Source organism: Buteo buteo, chromosome 5, assembly GCF_964188355.1.
Source record: "Buteo buteo chromosome 5, bButBut1.hap1.1, whole genome shotgun sequence".
Lineage (NCBI taxonomy): Eukaryota > Metazoa > Chordata > Aves > Accipitriformes > Accipitridae > Buteo > Buteo buteo.
In genome coordinates, this window is record NC_134175.1 from 5,174,019 (window position 1) to 5,197,257 (window position 23,239).

Genomic DNA, 23,239 nt, shown 5'->3' on the forward strand with positions numbered 1-23,239 from the left:
GGTGAGGCCAAGCTTTTCTGACTCGCCTGAGCAGCTCGAAGGCGCTCGCAAAGGCCGGGTGGTTCGGGCACCGTCTGGCGTTTGCTGCGGGGCCACATGTGAGCGGGGAAGGCCCCGTCCTTGGGGAGCGCTGGTGGCAGCGGGGCACGGGCAGGGTGGCGGGGGCCAACGGGGCACCCGGTGCTCGAAGCGAGCATCGGGGCCTGAAGAGCCGCCAAACGTTTGCGAGGCTCCCGGAGCTGCGGTTGGGATGCCGTGAGATGGGTGGCTGCCAGAGGCCAGCTGGCGTAGCTGCGTGTGGATCTGAAAAGCAAACACTGATAATGTCAGCGTGGAGATCTTCAACTCATTAAGGAAGTCGGGTTGTTTGTTCAGTGTCTGTGGTTACAGTGGTGGTCTCTGGAGCACACCTTACGAGGCCTAATTAGTATGTCTGGGTTTTTTACTACATAAACCTATGCTAATACAATGGGATCTTATATAATCCCGTACCTGAAGTACCTAGACTGTTGTTAGGAGAAGAGGTTAATCTCGCTGTAGCCTTGTGCTGAAGTATGCCGTTTGTTCTCCTCGCTACCTGACTGAGAAGCGGGTGGTCAGCGTGGCTGGCGACTGGTGGTGGCCATGCCTGATTAGAAACCTATGAATTGTCTGAGCCATTGCTCAAGATAAGGAAGTTTACAAAATGATTGTAAAAATGGGAGTTGCTACCTTGGAGAAAGATCAGCTCTTTTTTTCCTGATAGCGATGCAGGATGAATTTATGAACCTTTTGTCCTAGAAGCAGTCTTTGCTTTTCCCACCCTTCTAATGTCTGATTTCTACGCCGGATTCTGCAATTGCAGAGCACAATAGCATAGGCAGCCTAATCTCACTGGGTGCAAGCTGACTGCTAAATGACCAGCACCAAACTATGTGGAGTTTCCAGCGGCTTGCAGTAAAAGAGATCTGGCTATAGGATGGATGGGTTTAAAGTGGCTATCCCAGCCTACGAGGAAGGAGACTTCTGTGGTGAGTTGATAAGGGATCTCCTGGGAGTGTGATGGAGCTGTGCTGCTGTTTACAAAGTGAATGGTGGTGCCGAGAAGCGCTTCACTGGCTTGTGGAGGAGCGTCTTCCCTGACCAACCAGTGGCTACTGCGCCTGTCTCCTCCCTGCTCTGTCAATATGCTTGGCCACTGGCCCTGTCGTGGCTCTCAGTAGTTGCGATGACGGATGCATAAAGCAGCAATTTATTCTTCTCCCCCCCACCCCTTGAAGACAAGGGATGAACTTCAGCAGTGTATTCCTCTGGGGGGCATTGTATTGTTGCAGTACGTTATCAGCAGGCTTTTGCAGCCTCTCTCCTCTGCTGCAGAGGTTACTGAAGCGCACTATAATGCGGTTGGAGTTTGTAAACTTACGTTGGATGCTTCTGAGATGTGGGTTTGTGTTCTGGGAACTGGGTAGCTGATATGTGCTGCATTTGTGTGGAGTCAGTTCACTGCTCCGAGATCCTGGATGTGGAAAATGTGCTCTGCTTGTTGCTCTCCTGTGTCTTTCTTTCCCTGGTCCCCTACATTTCCTCTCCTCAGAAAAAGTGAAAGCAGTCTGCAAGGGCTGCTTGTCTTGTCAAGTCTGTCTTGCGAAGGCTAATTAAGAATTCATGAAGTTACTGGAATTAAAAATCTGTAGCTAGTGAGCCAGTCAGGACACTGTGTATGCCAGGCTTTGTGAATGAGCGCAGACTGTGCTGACAGTTAATCTTCCAAGTCACAATGTAGTCTTTGAAGAATGTAAGATGTGGAAGGGAGTATGCTCTGTGGCTGTTTGAGGTTTATGTCTCAGTCAAATTTTGTGGCTGGTGCCGCTGAATACCCTGGAATTGGCACCTGATAGGCTAGCTCTGATAGGCCAATGCAGGTTGTGCTTATAGTTTCGGGCTGTAGTACACATGTACTGACTGAGTCTGGAGTTGCTGAGGGCTTGTGTTGACAAGGGGAGTGAGGATTAACTGGTGTTGGCAGCGAGTATCAATGAGATGACCTCAGCTGGGCTGTGCTTATCTTCGTGTCCTGTGGAAGGAGGCTTGTACATGTACTAACTAGTAGAGTGATGGAGTATTATAGCAGTGGAGAAACAGCTTACTAGACCTGCATGGATTGTACTAATAAGCTCTGTTTTGGTATGAGTTTCCCTAACCTTGATTCTACTGAAGGCTGGTGCATGTGGCTGACTGAACTTGCTGTCCTGCTCCTTTATATTTGCAGGCATGTGATGTGACTTAGCAAGTTAAGCTGCTGGTAGAAGATACAAGTTAGATACTAGTTGCTTCCAGGCAAAGCTATGTAATGCCTGCAGAATAAAAGTGACTAAGTGTCTGAGAACCAAGGTTGCCAAACTGCAGTTGCTGGACTGCTTTGCTGGTGGCTGTCACAGAATGGGTTGATGTCAAGGTGTTGACTCACTTCCAGTTACTACATTGATCTGAGCAACAAAAAAAATCTTCACTGGGAGTAACTGCTAGAGCTGCCACTGTTTCAATAAATAATTGCTGGGGGAAGGGGGGCATGTGTGAGTGCAGTTGTCCTTAGTGAAGATGGGATATGTGCTACAGGAGATGGCCAAACATGCTCTACTGGTCATGAGAAAACCTAGCTTACAAGTACTAGTTTCCAAGCTCATGGTGGGGAACAAGTGCCACTGTTAACTGTGTTTCCCCAGGGACTGACTACTAAAGCAGTGTCACCTCTTCAAAAAAGAAGTCGGGAAGGGGTTATTCATAGATTCCCTTTTAACTCTGTACTGCTCTACCCTCATAGGTAATGCTTTGGAAGCTCCTGGGCTAAAGTAAATTGGTCTGTGCATTGATCAGGAAATTCTCTTCCAGGTGATCATACTTTGGGTGAAGTAGTATCAAGCCTAGAAAGAATATATAATGGATCTGTCCCAGAAAGATCCAGCAGTCTTATTGGGCAACTGAGTATGATAGGAGACTGAGGAAACTCGCTCTTGTGCGTGGCAGGATGCCTTCCTGGAGGAATTACAGTGAGTTGTAGAAATCGTATATAATGTATAAATGTTGTGATGAGTGTGACTGAGATGCAACCTTGTCTTACACGTGGGAGGAGAGAAGTGCAAACCAAGTTGTCCGAAGGATATGAGCATGCTACTGGAAAGTAGAATGTCTGGTTTGGTGCATACCATTGGGGGAAATTGTATGGTGGTGGTGTATGTCTGCTTATGCTTGCCTCACAGCTGAGAGGTCAGGAACAATCTGTTATCTACCCTGATCCTTCCACCAAAGGACAGATTGAAACACTTAGCTGTTTGTGCAGAGACACAGCAGAAGCTTCACATAGACATCATGAGGAAAAAGTTTGAGAGCAAGAGAATGGACGTCTGTCAGTCTAGCTCTTTCCCTGACTTTCTTTTGGCCTAGTTATCTTCCCTGATAAATGTGCAACTCCGTAGTAGATGCTCAAATACATGTGTTGCCATTGTTGTTAGGTATATGTTTGTTGGGCAATTCTTCCCTGACTTAGTTGCAGGAATTGATGTTCTTCATGGCAGTGAGATCTTCCTTCTGTTTAGTGATTGGAATAACTGACCAAGTACCAAAGTGCTAACAAATCCCTGCATGTCTTCATGGGCAAGGCTTGACTTCCCTCCCTTGCAGTCAGTCCAGCAGGATGCTTCTTTTCCTTCCTGAAATATGAAGGTTTCCTCATGTCAACCAAAATGTTTGTTGCAAATGCATCCTATTACGGGGGGATTTAAAAGCCAGCAACCTTCTAATAGTGACTTCTTAGCTACTCTTTAGATAATCTGTCATTGTCTGCCTGAAACAGGGATACAATGTGATCTCAAAGCAAACCTGTCTGAGCTCTGGAAGCAGGCTGTGCTAATATGGTTTTGATCCTGAAGAGGCTCAGGAGTTACTGATATGCCAGAGTTGCCCATCTGGAAAGAGTGTGTGACTAAGGAGTGTTTTTATACAGCAAACATGATTTAAATCTTCATTCTGGGTGTTAATTGGGTATGGGAGCTGCTTTCTTCTGTAGCTGTGGGGTGGCACAAGCTGCCTCAACTCTGGGCAGTGTTTAAGGGGAGGAAATACAGCAGACTTTCTCTAGTAAAATAGATTTGGTGTGAGCTGGATGTGATATTGAGGTCCAGCCCGCAGCATGTAGAGGCAGTGAGTAAGGGTACTGACAGAACAGTCACCTGAACCATGAATAATGTCTTACTGTTGAGCTGAAACTGAGTAAAACTTACTGTCCCAGCCCAATGGGCTGCCTGGGTACTGCAGGCTGCTTTTGCAGAGGCCCTTCTTTGGAAAGAGTACAGAGGGAAGAACAATTTCTTAGAGTGTTAACTTAGCGTACGTTTGAGCTCTGGGCCTGGACCACTGGGATGAGCAGATGCAAGCGCTGGCTAGCGAGACGAGTGCTTGGTGCCATCTCACGACTGCTGGGGACAGTTCTTGTCACATGTTGTCATGCTTGGGATTGGGCTTAAGGTCCAGAGCCTTCCAGGCCAGCTGGTGCTTGTGGCAATCTGACAGTATTATGTGTGCCCCAGGGAGTGTGGTTTAGAGGGATGAGTGTAGGGCCGCAAGCCAGGGACAGCTGTGGGCTAATCCTTTCTATACATCTGACTTGATGTGTGGCCTTGCTTTAATCACTCAACATTTTGCTTTAGGGTTTTTAAAAAGGGAGAAAATAAAGCTAACTTTTTTCTTGCCTGATCACCTTTGGCAGGGATGGATACTAATAGCAGGTTTTATTTAATGGGCTCTACCCTGTGGCTCATCAAAGCAGTTGGAATAGTAAAGACTTCTGATGCGGGGATTTCTGGCAGTGGGCTGTAAAAGGTGGGAAATGTCTTTTCTGTCCACTGTGTGGAAGCACCACAGCTAGGAGTGGGGGTTTAGCATGCCATTGACTTTCTAGTGTTTCATTCACGTGGGAGAAGTCTTGCCATCCTCCTTTCTGGTTTTGTGTTGTGCTTAAGCAGCATCGAACTTCAGCTTCAAAGATTTTTGGATTAACATCTTTTTCTGATCTTAGAGAAACAGCCACCTGCCCTTGCCTTACTTTTTTCCTTGAGCCTGGAGAGACTTGTCCTATGGCTGTGCTAGTTTTTTCTCTTCCAGAACATGGGAAGACAGACTTTAAACTGAAGTAGGGCTGCTACTGTATAATAGTAAGGCTTTTAACCTGCAAAACTTTGCCTGGGAGGAGAAAGCTTTTTACTTAAAAAACAAAAACCAAAACAAACAAAAAAACCCCACCCAAACCAAAAACCACCACCATCTGCCTGATTTCAAAGTGAGAGCAACAACTTTTGTCTTGAGAGCTTTGGGGCAAAAGGTGGTAGTGTCTGAATGGAGTTACCAAACATGGGCTTTTTCTTTTAGCCTGGGAGGGGAGTTTGATGAAGCTTGTAAGTCAGAGCAGCTGTGTAGATGTTAGTTTCAAACTGCTTTCTTTGGATAGCTGGTATGTTATCAAGTCAGGAATCTCTCCTGAGGAGATCCCAGATGGGGCCTTGACACCATAAATGTACAAAGGCACTCAGTTGCACAAAAACTGCAGAAACAACTTAGTTCTAAAGAACATGAGCCGCAGATGGTAAACAGCCAAGAAAAGCAAGCAAGGGGTAAGGCCAAGCTGTTCTCTACATGAGAAGCCTACATTGGTCTCAAATGTTTAGAAATTCTTAGTTTAAACTTTTGAGAACTTCACTGTGGATAACTTCTGGTTCGAATGGCCTTTTGGAAGTTAAACTCTCCATCGAGTAGAGATGTGAAAAAAGCCTGGATTCCAACTACAGCGTTCGGAGGCTTGAAGGAAGTCCTGGAGTTTGCCAAAGTGCAGTTCTTGCCTAGATACCCTAATTCATTTTCATACAGTTTTTTGGGATCCCTGGGTCTGTAGTGGTGTAGCCTAGTGAGCTGTGCTGCAGGGAGAGAAGCATTGCTTCTCAGGGAGAAGAGAATAATGACCCTTGAAATGCTTCCAAACAGTAGTCTTTGGTCCATACTAGGGAGGAATTGGGACACTGCGTTATGTGGTTGGTGCTGGGTTGTCAGCAGTTCTGTGTGGGGCCTATCTCTTAGTCTCCCCATGCTACTTAAAGGCTAAAGTGATCATGTTATTGAACAACGAGGGAGGGATTGCTTTGTTCCATGCTAATCCCAGGGCACTAGTACATCTGGGACTTGAAGTTTCAAGTGGTGCCTGTGTAAAGAAATACTTAAAACTTTGTGGGCCAGCTGGTAAGGGGTAAGCTGAACTGGGAGAATTAGTGTTTATATCCTAGTTCCTATGAACTGTTGAACAGCTGCAGAAGAAACCTGTTGGCACTTTTGCTGAAAAGAGGTTTGGGGCCTCTTGAATCCAGAAAGTACCTGGCTTGACTCCTCTGGGCAGGAAATGTAGTTGCTTGGACTTTCTGTTCTGGGGTTATGTGATCGGCATGAGCTGCTGCGGGCTGTGCTGTGTTGTTACCCTACAGCTTGCTGTCAAGATTCTGCACTACTGGCTTGAACACTTGGCTTCCTTGCCTCATGTCCCACACAGTTTCACTACTAATGTTCTGGGGTTTTCCATGTGGCATGTTGTGCACTTCCAGCTGGAACAAAGCGAAGCTGGGGGTGGGAGTGAATCAATCTAATGAACGTGTTTCGGGGGTTTTTTTGTGAGCCAGGGCATAGCTTTCTTCCCTGTTACCTCACAGCGTTTTTGGACTGCTGTGTGTCCCTCTTGCAACAAGGATCAGATAGGCAATTGTAAGTGGTTTCAGCCTCAGACTTGACTCTGGTATTGATTCAGGCACATGCATGTCTTGGATCTTGCTAGCATAGCTTAGTTTGCAGCCTAAGAGGAAAATGGCAAAGGGCTGCACACATGGCACTGATTTCAGCAGGATATTGCTGTAAGGATAAGTATGTGGCATGCTGTCTTGCCAATGCACAGCTGCTGTGTAGAAGTTAAAAAGGGGCAGCTAATCTGCTGTGAAGTGGCTGTGAGCATGGGTAGTGGTGAAAATCCAGAGAGTGAAGGCAGACCAGCATCGTAATATGCTACTGGTTTTCCAGGTTGTGGGTTTGACTTCCTGTACGTTGGGATGGGGAGGAGAAGGAAGGGCAAAGTGTGTATCCTGTGTTTAGTAATATGGGTGCACTTCAGGGGCTGAGGTTCATCCTGGAATTTGGATACTGTGGTTTGTTCTTGGTATCTGCCTTAGTTCATTGACTTTGAAATGATTCTACTCAAGGGCCAACAAGCTCCTGAATAGTTTAACTTGGTGTTTGCAAGAAGCAGCTTTTGAAGGAACTGAGAACTTTCCTGGAAGATTCACTCTGTATTCCCCAGCTGAATCTTTCTTCTGTTTTATTGAGGTACTAGTGTTCCTCATGTGCTTCTGATCCTCTGGGTATGAGGCATGCCAAGTGGCTGTAAGATGTTGCCTTCCAGTGAGATTGTTGAAAGAGCAGGTCATATGTGCCCACACATGCCCAAATCTGTGCTTTTGGCATGATTAACATGACATCCCAAGGCTCTATCTGAGTAATCAGATAAAGCCTGGTGTGTGGATGCTGAACTGGATTTGCAAGAGGCACAGCTTTGTGTGTCAACACTTTAAGTGGGAGGGGACACCTGACTAGAGAGCCTGGAAGGAGCAATAACCCACATCTGCAGGCAGGCTGTGATTGTGCAACTACCCTCCTGCTTGCTCCATAGCCAAAGCAGTGCACTGTTTTACTAGGGGAAACTTGCCAAGTATGCTGTGTCACTCCAGGATGGCAGTTACATCCAGATGTTTGCCTACAAGGACCTCCAGTGAATCTGCTGCTTTACTGAGCTTATTCGTTTTGGAAAAGGAAAATCTTTGCTGCTAGGTGTACTTGCATACATACTTGGTGGTATTTTTTCTATAAGGACTTTCTGCTGTACACGTTTTCTCCAAAAAGGAATTCGGCCGTGACTCGTGAGGTGCCTTCAATCTTTGTCCCTTGATGTAGGGAGATGGTTGTAGGTGCATGCTGGTGTTCCTGTCCCAGCCAGGTCCCTCTAGGTAGCACAGCTCAGCTTGCTGCTGTGGGTGCAACCATCTGGCAGCACGTTAACAGTGTGGGTAAATAGAATTTCCATTGACATTGCTGATGGGACATGTGCGGTGTCCCCTGACTAAGCTTAGTAGGCAGAAGCAGGTTTGGGCTTTAGGCCAGCGGGGTGGTACGGCTTTTGGTATGCATCTAGGAACATATGAGAGCAACGTAAGATATATGAGTTATCCTGAACTGGACTATGTTTTTGTGGGATAAGTGTAGCAACACTTTTCTGTGAAAACAGAGAGGGATGGCTGTTACTGGTTTTGCTATTTCTGGTAAGAAACAAGAATTGAATGGCTCTCAGAGCTTTAAGTTGGAAGAGATTTCTTGATGCCGGTAAGGTCTTAGTGGGCACTGGGGAGCAGTGTGCTGTAGACCATATACTAAGACTAATGACAAATGCCCCTGTGTATTTGAGATGGGAGAACGGTTTTCAAGCTTATGGTCGTTAAGGTGAAGAGGAAGGATAGGATATTATAATCAGTACTTGTTTGGAGGCATGTGCTCTTATGTTCTTTAGATTAAGCTGTCTTCAAACCTTCCAAAAAATGCCAGCCAATCCCCAGTCTAGACTGTTCTTGACAGAACGCCTGGCCTCATGGGAATCTCCGTTTCAAGGCGCAAAACAGTACAGCAGAAAGCTCATCAGTGGTTTTACTGTTGAGATGCCTTTTGTGCTAATGCAGTGTTCTATATACTCCTAAAACTTGTTTTGGCACGTCTAAGACACCCACAAAACAAGCTTGTCGTGGAAATCGTGTCAGACCTAGGGTTGTGGTGCTGAATGGGTGTCAGATGGATGTCCTGTCCTTGGGCCTGAGTGGACAAAGCAGATGGCCCAGCAGGTGGCAGGCTGGCAGCAGTGAAAGAGGTGGCGTACTGGTTGCTCAATGTAAGTAACCCTTTTGTGCTTGCAAGTCTGATTGAAAAGCTGGGCAGGCCATTCATACATGCCTAGATGCATTTATGCAGGGGGAATTTCTCTGTAGCCAGCTTTTACAAGTCCTAGTACGGTATCACTAAAGCATTGGGATTATCTGTAGGGGGTGGGTGTGGAGGGCGACTTCAGCTTATACTTTCATTGAGTATTAGAAGTAGTAGTGTAATGAACTGACTGTAGAAATAAAACTGTAAGGTAAGATTTTTCTGGTGTGAGGTTTTTAAGGGAAGGAAGATACTGTTGGATGTGGGGCCTTGGTTTGATATTCTAGGCATTAGATAATCTAGACAGTTTACATCTATTCCATGTTTGGGAGGTTGTGGTGCACTGAACAGTGGGTGGCAGTGGCCTTCTCATTACTTTAAAGTCGATGCTTGTGCACAGTGAATCTTGGCAAAGCTGTCCAGCCTCCTCAAAAGGAAGAGTAAGGACTTCAGTAGCAGCCGAAAAACAGTTTAGCATACTTTGGCTGATACTGACCAGCCTTAGAAAAGACAGAAGCTTAGATACTGAAGGGAGCAGCTAATGTAACTGTGCTTAGATGTCTACAATTCTTACTCACTAAACTGAAAAAGCAAGGCAGCTTCTTTTCTGCTTGTTCCTAAGTATACCGAGTGCATCTTTCTGAAGAACAGATCTTTTGACTGCTTCTACAAGGTTTCTTCCACTCTGTTTCTTAAGTTCTAATAATGTGTTCAAACTTGGTTTCCTAATTGGAAACTTTCCATTGATGTCATGGGAGCTTTCTGTGGCCCACATCAAATAGCTTGGTTCAACAGGAATTAAGTGACTGTACAAATGTTTATATTAAACACTAAATTAGAAGGCATGTTGACTTGTGAGGACCTATGACTGTGGTATGTTGGGAGGATAGATTGACTGTACAGCTTTTGTCTTGCCTTTGAACTGTAAAAGTACTGGCAGCTGTTAAAGGCCTAGATAAGACAACTCAGGCTTGCTTACATCTAATGAACTTGTCCCATCGCTGACTACTGTGCTGTTTCTTATCTGTTACAATGGAGAGGTTTTTGAATGGGTAACCTTAATGGAAAGGACTTGAATGGCAGTGTCTGGAATAGTAACAGCAGAAAGCTGTCAGCTTAATTACAGGTACTGGAATTTTCCTGTTTTAGAGAGGAAACCCACAGTTTAGTCTGCTGAGAAGCCCTAGGGAGGGAAGGAAGAGATGGTGAACACGTGTGTTCTTCAAACTCTGCTTACTCAGGCTTCTGTGGTGGTGTGAGGACATTTGGAAAGTGGGAACAGAAAGGATAAAAATGGTTTTACCGTCCCCTCTCACCCCCAAATAGACCTCAGGCATTGAGCAGTGGCCACCTCTTTCCTTCTCTGCAGTAGACTTTGCCTTTTCCTAATTTAAAGGCAAGATCTATTCCAAGCTGCTTAAGGTGTTATGGAACCTTCCTTATGAACATCATGTGCTCATAGCTACTGTCTTTGTAGTAGACTGTCTTAGCAGGTAGCTAATCAAAACCTTTGCATCAGTCAGCTGTGCAAGACTTACTGGACTTCTGCACTGAATTTCATTATCTGATGTGGCTGTGTACTCTCTGTGTATGCAAGACCAATCTGTTTGATAGTTACAGGGAGCAGAGGGAAGTCGTGTGTAGAGCTGCAAACTGTTAAGTTAATTCACTTTTGAGAGGACAAAATAACTTTGAAAATTTACTTTTTTGAACCGAAATTACAAGAGCAGCAACACTTCAGGTATGACTTTGAGATCTGAAATGAAGCTTATTGGTGGGCACAATCTTTTCAGGCAAAGAATGTTTAAACACTTTTTTGCTGCTCTTTCCAAAAGTTACAATATTGGACTGCTGTCAGACTAAACTGCCTAAAAAGCCAAAAGTGTCCCTACGCAAACTTAAACTGAGATCTCTGGTATAGTGCTCTGCCTTGAAAACAGGGTAGATGCCTGATACCTAAAGGAGAAGATTCCATGTCCTTTACACAAACTTTCTTTCTGGTATCCTTCCTCAAACTGATGTTGAAGTTGTCATGGATACTTATAATTGCAGTCTTTCCATGTTCCAGCATCATGCCTGTTGATGTAACTGTTTGTGATGCTGAGCTGGGAGGCTTTTAGGAAGTGGATGATATGGGAGAAATATTCTTGTGGCTGGGTGTAAAGATGGACTGGTTCCATACAAGACTTTATCTTGTGAGTCTGGATGATTATGCTAAAGTGGCCCAGAGTAAAAAATTTCTATGCTTTCAGATGCTATCTGAAAAGGTGACACTTAAAGCTGTTTACCATCAAAAAGCCCGTACATATCTCTCTCTTCAGCCAATATATCCTGTTTCTTCAGCAGTATATTCCCTCTGCATGGTTCAGAGCATGTCTATCGCCTAATCAGTTGTTCTAGCTGCATATACTGAAGTAACTGATGTGAACTGTTAATTCATACTCACTTTTTTCCAATGGAGGGCACTACCACTGTGTGACTTAGCAGTGTTGGACCTAATCATACAGATTTGCTTCATTGCTCAAATGAAATGATTGAGGTGCAGCTTAATGTTGGCACACAGGAGGTGATAAGGAAGCCACTTAAAATATCACTTGAGTTACAGGGCTTATGCTAGTGAAACTGTTGCTTAGGGATGCATTTCTGAGTGTGCCCCAGTAAGACTAAGGGACAAATTCTACTCCTTGCCACTTAAACCAGCCAATCTGGACGCTAACTGGTAGTGAAGCAACTGTCAACAGTGCTGTAGGCGCATGGCTGCATTGTGCTTTTTGGCAAAACCATTTTTTCCTGTATTACCATAACTCTTGTTTCCAGGAAAAAGTTGCTCTTGGATATCTGGCCACCTTACAGTGCAGATGTCCCCTGAAGGCAGCATGTGTATTCCTGCAGCCACAGTTTATATAATGTGCTTTAATTGGTTTCATTTTGGTGTGCTCTGTATTTTCAAATCTGATTTGTCTAGTTGCACTTGCATAGGAATAAAACTTTGAGCAGTCAGGCTAGAAGGGCTTCCTACAATTGTGCTATGTTATGTGAAGCCTTTTGCTGGATGGTGTAAGAGCCCAGCTGAAGCTTTTGGTCATCAGGCCTATCTCAAACAACCATAGCAATTTCCAAGGACCCTTTCAGGTAATGGTGAAAGCAAAACATTGCATCATGCTGAGACCGTGCCCAGCAGTAGGCTTCATTGAGAAGTACAATGTCTTTTCATAATTATGGTATGTCCCAGGTAAATTATATTTAAACACAGAGCCCAACCATGTCATTAAACTTCTTTGTCTAATGACAAGTCAGAAATCTAGTGTGGCATCATCCCAGAGTGCTCTGCTTTGGGGAGTTGCTGCGTATGTTCCAGTAAAGCTGGCAGTGTGAGTTGTCTCTTGTGTAATCTGTCTGCCAGGAATATCCTCTTAGTTCAGCACTTTATCGAGAGCTGCTGTGAGATGGCTTGTTGCTTGTGTTTTCCTGGATGTGGAGGGCTTACCTTACTAAGCATACTGATGGAGTGGTTTGCTGAATGTTGACAAATGTCTCAGCACTAGTCTGTTGCATGTTTATCTGGCTCTTTCTTTGGGTTTTTGCTCATATAACCCATGTTTGAGTTACGTAGCTTCTGGCAGCTACCTCAGAAAGGAGAGGCTGGCAGTGGTTTGGGTCAGGCAGAGTGCGCTATGTTGGCTTCTCTTTGCTTGATAGTTTCAAACAGTTTAAAGGTTAGGTAGAAATAGCTTTCCATATTAACTGCTAATTAGCGGAAGGATGGGGATCCATGCTTCCACTGCAGAAATCCTGGGCTGAAGTAAAACAATAAATGTGTGCATGGTAATCAACATGGCATTTAGGTTCTGCAGATCTTGTATTGGATCCATGCTTCATAGCTAGTTTTCATGGGAGGTGCTTGTATGTTGTACTTCTCTGCTAGCTATCTGGTCCTCTCTGGATGCTTGCCCCAAGCTCTAGCAGATGAAACTTGATGCTACTAAAAAACATGGGGAAAAGGCAGAAAACAGTCCTTCCCCACCCAGAACCTCAGGATGGCAGATGAAGATGAGCTTCAATAAAGCTAATGAGTCTGTATAGTAAAGATATTTAGAGGGACTTGTCTCAGAGGTACTGGGGTGGGGGGCAGACAAGAGCAAGGTAATTGTATATTCTTCTCCATGGTTAGATGGTGCAAGTGCCATTGCAGAACACAAATTTTCTGTTAGGTTTGTTTCCAGTTGAAGCCCGTTGTATGACATGGCATGGCTGCTCTTCCTAATATTTTCAGTGCTGTAAAAGCTACCATCTCTTGCCCTAATATGTGAAGTGCTAGTAAATGCAATTAAAACAGCACAGTTGACCTGCCCTTGATGCACTTCTGTGACAAACTTCAGTGCCTCTTGCTGTTACAGGACTGGACTTGAGCATGTCTGAAAATTTGTGTTATGTAACAAAATCATGATGACTTGAATCTCTGCAAAGAACAGACTGTACTAGGCAGACAGGAACGGCCAGTGCTTTTTTCCTTTCTCTGACTGGACTGCAAGCCATTTATGCCCAAACATTCTGGTGGTGTTCTGCCATGGTGTGACTCTGCTTCCTTTTTGCTAAGGGAGATCTTTAGGAAACTGCTTTTCCTCTGGAGACTTGGAGGGGAAGAGGGAATTGGAAGCTGAAGGGGGGATATTGTGGACTTGAGCAAGCCCAAGGTGCTTGATTACACTGGGATAGCAAGTTTGGATTTGTCTGTGCTCTTCATCCCAACTGGCTGTTGCAGCAATTGGAGAAGAGAAATTGCATCTTCCGGCAATGTTGTTGGATTTGGAAAGGGTTTTTCCACAGCTTTTGTTATGTTTTAAGGGTTGTTGTTCCCAGATCAAACTTGAATAGAAAACATAAGGCTGCTGCCAGCTTTCTGTCACAGACACCTTTTATCTTGCATTCATCTCTTCCAAGCAGATGCTGCTTTCATTTCTTCTTCTTTTTTGCTACAAGACTAAAATTAACAGCCCTTTGATGCAGGGGAAGAAATTGTATTTCAAAGCAAAGTACCTAGTTAACTTCAGTAATAAAACTGTTGTTTTTATCTCGAAGGTAATTCTGTGTTCCTTTGAAGTGAATCTGAGGGTTGGAAGCTCCTGAACCCTGCTTGCTCTAAGTTAACATGCAGATCCCTCCTTGCCTGGGAACATCTGTGACTGTTCTTTTGGGGTGGGAGGTATAGAAGAAGCTGAGCCTCTTGAGGTGAGGCTGTACATAGGAAAGACGGTCGCAGATACTGATGTTGATGCACTGTGTTCCTGCAGATTGTTTTCCTTCCAGCTGATTATAAGCTGCAGTGCGTGGTTAATGCTATCGCAAGAGTGCCAACCACATAGTTCAAGGTGGAGCACAGGAGGGGGAAGGAGCTGAGGAGAACACAAGTCTTTAGACGCTTCATTGTGGTAGTGAAGCAATCTGTATCCTCTAGCCAGACAGTGGTGTTTTTTCCCAGTCCACTCTGCCCTCTCTAGCCTTCCTGCCTTCAAAGACTTCTACTGGGTGTGAGGTTTGTCTGAACATCCAGCTTCTGGCTTTCATCTTTACCACTTAAAAAGATGAGCCCTGTTCCTGTAAGGTGCAATACTTCTTAAAGGGTGATATGGCTAAGCTGCATGCATTGGGAGGATTGTTTCCAAGGGGGATGCCGAAGCATGCCTGTACTCATGGGGAGGGCAGCTGGTGGGTAGGTTGAGCCGCAGCATTGCTTATGTGGCAGGTGACTTTGGGGAATGAAGAATTCCTGAAATTAGGCCATGGCTGGCTTGGCTAGTGGTCAGGACATGGAAGAAAAGATGCTGCTGTTGTCATTTAGCATGTTACAAGAGCTATCTGATGCGGCAGAGGCATACCTGATGTGGAGGTTATGGGTCCAAGATCTCATTTGAGAGTAGGGGCTAGGGGAAATGCCTTCTAGAAAATTGTAGAAGTTGGATGCTTTTGGAGATGAGTTGCAAGAGGTATTTTTTTAAAAGTGGAAATGTTTTTTGTCTACCTGGTCTTACTGAAACTACTAGACTTACCGAGGGAGGCCACAAAGTTTTTTTGCATATAGGCAGGTGCTGGAGGCATTGAAGAATCTTGACAGGCTTTCAGATTAGGAAGCCTAAACTTGATTTGAAGAACTTGTCATGATTGTGCGATGAGCTCCTGCTCTGGATGCATGTGTAGGGGTGTTGACTTCTGAAAATACCCTTTGGCTAAGTGAACAGAGTGGTTTCTTAAAGAATATGAAAAAAAATCACTTCCTCAGTGACTCAACTGTCTCCTGTTCTGAGGTTTTTGTCTTCAGTGGTGACACCTTCAGTCTCCACAGACCTCAGGACAGGAAAGACCTGAATCTATAGTTTATGCTGTGAAAGATCTACTGGATCTTTGTACATGAGGATGTAACTTCAGTCGTCTTTTTCAACACTTAACAAGCCCAGGATGAAGGGATCTGCACAAACACTGTAGAAGAATGCTGAGTTTTTCCATGTGGCAAGGTAAGACAGAAAGACCTGTGAACTAAATCTGTGTTTATATTGCTGTCCAGTAAGAAGGCACTAACAGCTAGTACAAGAGGCTGAACTATGTTCACTTGTTAAAGATTTGAGCTGAGGATTAATACTAAATTCAAGGTGAAACTGGCTGATTAAGAAACTGGAATGACTTGAACAGGGAGGAAGATGCATAACCTGAAGTGTAAGGAGAAGTTTTGTCACCATGAGGCTTGTCAAACATTGGAACAGGTTGCTCAGAGGTTGCACAGTCTCTATTTTCGAAGGTTTACAAGACTAAACTGGATGAAGCTCTGAGTAACCTACTCTGACCCTGCTTTGAGAAGGAGATTGTACTAGAGACCTCCTTGAGGTCCTTTCCAGCCTGAATTAGTCTAAGATTCTATGAAATAAGCTTGTATAGGCATCTTGCTGTGATAGAAGAGTTAAATTCTGGAAGCGGGTAGGCTGCTTTATTAGTTGATAAACAACAAGAGCCATCTCCTGCATAGTCAGGCTAGAATCTGGGGTTTTTGGTTGTGTTTCTCAGCTTGTCTATGAAACTCTCATAACCAATTTCTGTCCTACAAATGGCCCTGAAACACAGAGGAAATGAATTACTTCTTTCAAGCCTCAGTATCGCTACTAAACTTCTTTACTTTTAATTAAAACACTTGTATAAAAAAGCTTTCCAGTCTTGTCTCAATGTCAAAGGTGAGCTACGAAACAAAATTTGACTCTGACTTAACTTCACAACTACCCCCTATCCTGCCGTATTGCTGAATACTTAGTAGTTGCAAGTCCTTTTGCTTTGACAATAGTATTGTTCCCTTTAGAGCAGGCTGTCCTTGGAAGGACACCAGTGTTTCTAGGCTGTCAAAGCAACCACATAAGCTTGCTTTATCTTCTTCTGAGCCAATCCATCCATATGTCAGGAGGTCATCATATAGGGGTTTATTTTGTCATGGCAATTGCCAGTACTTGGTACAGTGCAATGCCTCTGAAACCTTTGAAAACTTGTTGTAGTGCTGTGGGCTGGACAATGGAACTAGCTTTTGCTGGTTTTGTCCCTTCTGGGATGCTGGAAGAATGTGGTAGGAGAGATGTAACTGAGGGATCCTTTTGCAGGGAGCAGTGAAGGACTAAGTTTTGAGAAAGCAGACAGTACACTGACCAAGCAGCTTCCCTCTGCTTTCTGGATTTATAGAAGGAGCAGCATCCTGAATTGTGTTCTTAAAAGGTGCTTGGGATTTCGGGAAATGATTAACAAGGCAAGCTATCTTCCTGTTCAGTATTGCAGGGAAAAAGTTCGTATCCCTTAAATCCCCAGGATGACAGATCTGACTTGCAAAGTATCACTAACATTAGTCAAATGTAGCTTTGGAAATATTTTTCTTTCCAAGCAATCCTGCCCAAGGCCTTAGCAGCCATGCTGTCTACCTTCCAGGCTTGTTACATGATCTTCAATTAGAGAAGATATAAAAAAACAGTTACTGAACTGCAGTGCTTCTAGGCTTGGCACTTAGTTTGACTGTTTGATGTCAGCCACTCTCTAAAGAGGGACATGACTATCATGATAGGTCAAAGGAACACAATTAACTTAATCTCTTGACCTGGTGATGAAAGGGTGGAGGGAAACCTACTGTACAGGCTGAGGCAGGCTGCTGGTGACAAGATACTGCTAGCTGTAGTTTTTGAGCTGGTGGAAGGAAGGAGGTTGGGGAGAAGTTGTGCTTGTTATACTGCATCCTTCTCAGCCCTTTTTTTCTACTTAAAGCTCTGCATAGGTTGAATTATGCTACAGCACTGGTTGTGTGTAGAAGGACGTAGAAGCTATGCAGAGGTCCTTAACTGTATTAAGCTCCAGGGCTATAGAATGAATTTTCTTGTCTCATGATTTGATTGTCATAGTATCTGATCAGGTGGAAAAGACTCAGTCAGGAAACTCATTAGTTCCTGACTGAGGGGCTTGCTTATTTCCTCCTTGAAAAATAACAGCAAGCATGCATAATTGGATGGGAGTCATTCTACATCCATCTTCCTGATTGTGGTGGGATTGCTGTGACAGAGGTCTACACAGTGACTAAATGCAGACTGTAAAAAGGAGGGTGAAAGCGATGAACTTGGGAAGTGGAGCATGACTGTTGAATGTGAGGAAAAGGATGCCAGCTGAGTTGCTGAAGATGCAAATGTAAATAAATTGTAAAACTGCAGAAGAAAAGTTAACTTTTGCTTCCTTAAATGTCAGGGACAAAGCAGCTTTATTGAGGAGGAACTGAATACTGTCCTGCTGGGTATCTAGTGTGTTGGGCCTTGGAATTTGTTCCTTAGTAGCAGGCAGTTCGTGGGGCATCCTCTGTGGTCTTGTTGTTCACCTTCACCTTTTGCCCCAATTCTCTCCCTGCGATACAATAAGTGTGCAACACTTTAACTGACCTTCTAATCATACAAAACGCATTTTCTCCTACCCTGCATGGTAGGTTGGTAGTGGTATTGCTGCCCATCTGAATGGGGGAAATGCAGATCCGAGGAAGTGATGTGCTGAAGGTTCTCAAGCCGAGTGGCAGTGAAGCAGGGATGGAACATAACTTCAGTTCTGCACCGTAAGGCTCTGATTTTGCTGTGACTGAATGTGCTGCTCTGCCCTCTTTTGTAGAGAACAGTTTTGTTTGTGGTACTGTAAGAATCTAATACTCTGCTTGGAGGGAGCAGAGAGACACTGTTGAAATGGACCAAGAATTATTTGCTTCTAGTACATGGCCCAGATTTCAACTATGCTTTTTCTTTAGCGCTTATGAGCGAGTACCAGACATTTGCGGAACTTCCCCTCTGGCATAGATGTATTTGATGTAGATACGTGTACTGAAGCTTCAGACACAGTAACTGTATTTGAGGGCAACAGGCTGAGTAATCTGGTGCTTGGCAGCTGCTCTGTTGTGGGGATTTTTGCTTTACTGTTAGCAGTACTTGTGACATCATAAAATGAAAAGAGGAAGGAGAAGGCAGTAGCTGGGCAACCTTAATGTTAAAATAGCTCAAACTGCAGATGGTTTCCTGAGAGAAGGAATCCTGCTGGATTCTATAAGTCTCCTGACAGAATATGCTGTATTCCTTTTAGGAGCAGGGATGGAAATCCTCACAATCTGCTGTGTACTTTACATTTTCAAGCCATCTTTTTGAGAAAATGCTGCTTTTCAGGTCTATAAAACCCAAATCTATGTGACTCTAACACAGTAAGGGCTCAGTTCCTGTTCTTATGCAGGTATTAGTACTTGGTGTGTACTGGGTGACTTCATTCAACTCTTGATGAGCTCTCTGTGTTTGTGGAGGTGTTTTGCGTTGCCTTATTCTGCCCACTGAAAGCAGCACAGCAGCTACCCTGGAAAAAACTAGGACTTCTAAACCAGCAATGGGGATATCATAGATTTACTCTTAAGCCTATGACAAGCCCAACCATGTTGCTTCCCCCTTTCCTTCGAACACATAGCATACGAGAAAGGCTTTCTAAAAATTTGCTTCTAAGCAAAGGCTAACTAAAATAGGAGGCTGACATACCATGAACTGGGAGAGGATAGCACAAGATGCAGCTGTACAAGTGTTTTTCCTCTGCCCTGCTGTCACCTAGGAAGGAGATAGAAGGGGATTTTCGGTAGGTGACTGCTGAGAACTTCAACATGGATTTCTTTTAATGTAGCTGTGGCTAGCAGTAAGCTGCAGTGATTCACTGTTAACTGTTTAAAGGGGAAAGCAGTGCTTTGTTACCAAAACCTTTGTCCTTTGATGGCTTGTTTTGTTGGCCAATCTTGCAGTCATAGCAAAAAAGTGCTTTTGATGCAGGAATGGAAACTCTGGACAGAGGTAGAAACACCAAGCTTCATTCTTTCCACCCATTGCTCCCGCCTACTGATTATCAGACAAAACTAATGAATCAAGATACTTAAATGGATGTGAGGGATGGACAGTGGGCTGTGTAGGCTGCAAATTAGTAAGTGGGGAAATAACTAAAAGCAGGGAGTTCTCGTGCAAGAGGGTGGCTTATTATGGATTATGTGGGCTTCTTTAATGCAAATAGCTCTGAACATAAACATCTACTATTTAAAATTTATGGTGGTTTAATTGTGGAGGAAATGCCTTTCTAAATGCAGCCTGTCTTGGGATATTATGGCTCCAGTGCTGGAGGGAAGGAGGGAGAAACATTAGGGAGGCATGGTAACTTGGCCAGGTGCTGACTTTATTTTTTTCAAACACCAGTGCTGAATGGTTTTACTACTTTACCTACTGAATGGCTTCTGGAGGGCAGTGGCTGTCAAAATAATTGCTGCTTGCTTCTGTTCCTCATGTGAGCTGGGGCAAATGTCTGTAGCGCAGGGCAGTGAAACAGCTTGGGGAACAATATCATCCTGGATTGGTTCCCCACTTCAGCCTTCAGTGTGATTGCGCAAATGCTTGCATTGGTGCAGCAGTGTGAGGGAGCGAGATGGGAAGGGCTGGAGGAAGAGAAAACAGTAACTACTAGAATGTTGGACTGTTTTATTTCACTGGAATGAGGCCTGACCTGATGGTCATCCTTTGGTCCAGCCAGTAACTACGGTGAAAGGGTAGACTGTCGTGCTTCCCCTGCTTCTCCTGACTTCCAGATCAGTTTTCAACAAAAGCTTCTGAGTAGCTGACCAACCTAGTCACTGTGTTTTGAAATACTTTTGAATGGGAAGCTAAAGCAGACCAGTGTTTTAGTTTAGCTTTGTCAGGGCAGGTGCCTCTTCAGTCCCTTGTTGTTCCTGTTCATTTTTCTGATGCGACTTTGACTGTCCTTTGTTGATAAATTTGCAGTTTAGGTTTTAAAGTAGGCTTTCTAAATGCTTGTTCTTCTCTTGACTTTTTGTGAGGGTGGACTAAGTAGGGCCCTGGAAAACCCTGAGACTTCTTCCTGAGTAGTCCTCTAACCTACAGGTCCTGAAGATAAACTCATTTGAGATACTTCCATGCTGGCTGCATTAGTGCTTGGTGGTGTTGGAGTTGCTAAGCTCCTTGCACAGATAAAATGATAGCCCCATTCTCTGAAAGAGTTTTTATCTAAGGGCAATACTATATGTTATCTTAACAGAAGCCTCAGTGTAATCCTTGGTTATAGAAGAATTTTTAAAACTGGGCTCTTTGTTAATTTTAAGAATGTGAAGCAGTAGAAAAGCAGCATGGAGTTGGCTGCTGAAGGATGGGGAAGTTGTAAGACAAGTACTGTTAGACAGTGTACTTGGTAGTTCAGTCCTGCAAGCTAGTCTTTCAAGTGGAGCTTGTTTATAAAACTGCTTTTTGTGTTTGCTATGTGCCAAGCATAGATTTTAACCTTACAGGGATGTGAGGCTTCCTCTGGAAGCAGTGCTTGTTTACATGCAAAGTCTCAATAACATAAGGGAAAAAAAAATCAATTAAAGGTGGTTGGACAGGTACGAAGATGTAAGAAAGGTGAATGTCTGGATAAGGGTGAAAAAAGGTTGCATGTGACCTTCATTCCTGCTACTGAGGTAACTTATTTTCCATGGTACTTAGTCTGCAAGCAGATCATAGAGCCATCTCTTGAGTACATGTAAAGAAATCAGAAGCGTGAAAAGACTGTGCCTTTTGCAGGTGAGTTCTGCAGTTGGTATATCTATGCTAGCCTAGCTTTTTTTCTTCTTGGAATAAGCTCTCCTGAGACACTAGTGCCTTTTTCTTAAGGCAGAGATTGCACTGAAGCAACCTGGAAGTAGCCTTCCATAGTTGTATCAAACAGGCTTAATTTCAATACAAGCAAACTCCATCCCTAGAAAATGAATCCTTGACACAAGCAATGAGGAAAAGCATCACTTGTCTGATGGATCTAGCCTGGAAATGGTACCAGGAGCTAAAAAAATAGGACTTCGGCAAGTGTTACCAGTGAGATGAGAACCTGGTGTGTGGAAAGTATGTTTTGCCTGGTCTGCAAGACATTTGATTTGGTGCTGCTGTGTTCTCCAAATGAGTATCTGCATGCTGAAGCATGCAGAGAACTTGCTGTGCTGGTGAAACACGTTGTAGCTGGAGTGCTATAGCCTCCCATAAGCTGCTCAAACCAGTGCATCAGCTGTAAACAGCTTGCACTCCAGAATGGCTGTGCTGATGACAGTGTGCAAAGCACTTTGAGTGGGAATAGGGCTGTACGTAAGGGCAGAGTAATTGCAACAACTTGCTAGTTTTTCTCCAGGCTTTCGGTCTGCAGTGGCTGCATTGCGTTGTGCCCCTGTTGTCACATCTCCCTATACTTTCTTTCAGGAAGAAGGGAACTGTGTGGATCTTCCTGCTTCTATAACACCATGTACAGGTGCTGTCTCAGCTCAGACCTAACTGCCAAACCACAGCTGTTCTGCTATCTCCTCCAAAAGAATCTATCTGGAGTGCAGATCTGTGGTGCAAAGCTGAACTTGACACATCTGATCTTCATCAGCAGTATGTCCCCACTATAGCTTGTCCACAACTTCTGCATTAAAAACAAGTGATGTCTGCAATTCATTTGTACATATTGCTAACTTGAGAGCCACAGGCAGATGGTTGGGCTGCTAGCTGAGCTGTCATCTGAGCATGTGACAATCTGGTTTGTGTCAACAAGCATGATTCAGATGCTGAATTCTACCTGGAACCCAAGTTCATCAAGTTGGCCTTCTTGGTTTGTAACAGCTGCCTGTAAATACTTGCTGCAATACAGAGTTTGAAGTTGCTTCTGGAAAATAGCATTTTACCGGTTGGCTACAACTTAATGTTCTAGACCAGAAGGGGGTTAGAGAGGAGCAAAGGGGAGAGGTGTAAGGAAGGTCAGTGCTGCAGCTGCAGATGTGGGACATGGGAAGGGACTCTGGCTAAATTTCTTGGCGCTTAGCTAAGATGCGGAGCTGTCAGTTCACTGTGGGATGGTAAACTCAGGGCTCCATCCTGCCTTACGGGGAAGGGCTTTAGTTGCTGGCTTTTTAGACTGTTCGGTCAGCTCCTACTCACTGTGCATACTTTACCATTGCTTCTCTCAGGCCTCATGGTCAACTTAGCAACCCTTCTTATGCCATATAATGCTGCTTACTCTGCAGTACAGGCACTGGTATGCCTGTGTGGTGGTGTTCTGCAACGTTAGGGATATATGTTAGGAGTAAACTGCTGTTGTAAAACTAACATGCTGGGAAATAAGAGCAAATTGCCTAACTCCTTTTAACATCTGTATGTTACACTACCAATAAATGAACTATTTTGAGCCAGTCTCATTGTCCTGACTTGAACACAGTTTTTGCTCTGTAAAGGCCACAGACCATGACTAAGGGCGGGAAGGAAATGGACACATCAGACGAGACGGTAAGGAGAAACTGTGCTGTTGGTAATGCACAGGTCTGAAGCCAGCAGTAGTAATTGTTTAACCTCTGAACCCAGGACACCTACATAGCTTTCTAATGCTGCTGTCCTCAGAATACCGAGGACAAAGTGTCCTCACGGTAGTTTTGGAAAAGGTACAAAAGGATTGCTTTAGAGCACTGGTCTAAGTAGACTGACCATAGGAGGATGGAGTAACAGTGCCTCATGCCAAGAACATAATGGCATGCAGTGACTGAGTCTTCTAAAAAGCTGATCCCAGCTTCTTTATGGATGCAGATTACTAGCACTCAGGCTGGCTTCCTCTGCTGCTTGAGGGAGGCAAGGAAGCAGAGGTCTTGATGAGA

General features: G+C 44.3%; 1 protein-coding gene across 2 annotated transcripts in view; it reads left to right on the forward strand.

Moving 5' to 3' along the window:
• The window catches only part of SPSB1 (splA/ryanodine receptor domain and SOCS box containing 1), a 39,154-nt gene that overhangs the window by 472 nt on the left and 15,443 nt on the right, over positions 1–23,239 (forward strand). The window contains exon 1 of one of the 2 annotated variants that reach the window (XM_075027325.1): positions 3,006–3,026. The exons of the other annotated variant lie outside the window; for it this stretch is intronic. The gene's annotated coding sequence lies outside the window, so the exon portion shown is untranslated. Of the gene's footprint in view, positions 1–3,005; positions 3,027–23,239 lie in introns of those variants that run through there. 2 annotated transcript variants of the gene reach the window in all.